Source organism: Chiloscyllium punctatum, unplaced genomic scaffold (assembly GCF_047496795.1).
Source record: "Chiloscyllium punctatum isolate Juve2018m unplaced genomic scaffold, sChiPun1.3 scaffold_873, whole genome shotgun sequence".
Taxonomy (NCBI): Eukaryota; Metazoa; Chordata; class Chondrichthyes; order Orectolobiformes; family Hemiscylliidae; genus Chiloscyllium; species Chiloscyllium punctatum.
In genome coordinates, this window is record NW_027310607.1 from 48,877 (window position 1) to 50,000 (window position 1,124).

Consider the following 1,124-nt stretch of genomic DNA (forward strand, 5'->3'; position numbering starts at 1 on the left):
TTTGGAACACTTCCCGCCGTTAACAATGCACGATATTCGGCCTGAACACGCGGGACGCTCCCCCCTCGAAGGTGAGACCTTCGGCAGAACCGCCGGGTCAAATCCGGCCGAGCTACCCGCGTTAGAGGTCTCAATGTCGGCTTCAGCAGTCACATTCAATCCCATTCCCGTTTGGACCTCTTCCCGCCGATGGAAATGCACAAAATTCGGCCTGAACACGCGGGACGCTCCCCCCTCGAAGGCGAGACCGTCGCCAGAACCGCCGGGTCAAATCCGGCCGAGCTACCCGCGTTAGAGGTCTCAATGTCGGCTTCAGCAGTCACATTCAATCCCATTCACGTTTGGAACACTTCCCGCCGTTAACAATGCACGATATTCGGCCTGAACACGCGGGACGCTCCCCCCTCGAAGGTGAGACCTTCGGCAGAACCGCCGGGTCAAATCCTGCCGAGCTACCCGCGTTAGAGGTCTCAATGTCGGCTTCAGCAGTCACATTCAATCCCATTCCCGTTTGGACCTCTTCCCGCCGATGGAAATGCACAAAATTCGGCCTGAACACGCGGGGCGCTCCCCCCTCGAAGGCGAGACCGTCGCCAGAACCGCCGGGTCAAATCCGGCTGAGCTACCCGCGTTACAGGTCTCAAAGTCGGCTTCAGCAGTCACATTCAATCCCATTCCCTTTTGGAACACTTCCCGCCGTTAACAATGCACGATATTCGGACTGAACACGGGGGCCGGTCCGCCCTCGAAGTCAACACCGTCCGCAGAACCGCCGGGGCAAATCCGGCTGAGCTACCCCGCCCCCGAACACTCAAAGTCCCTCTGAAGCCTTGCATTCGCCTCCTTGGAAAATTGACGTCAAACATTACCAAAATCGGGGGCACGAGCACTAAAGCTAAGTCTCACCCTTTCCCTATCCCTAACCAGGAACCGAACGCCCACCCTCAGCCTCACACCAACGCCGGTGCCACTCCAGACAGACACACCCTTCAAAACCACACCCATCCGGCCATGCAACTCAAAAAGGGTCCAAATTCAGAAACACCCCCTTCAAAAGGCACTCCATCCTCGGCCACACCACCGGGACATGCTCCCCTCGGCGATAATTAAGCCCCCACCACTAT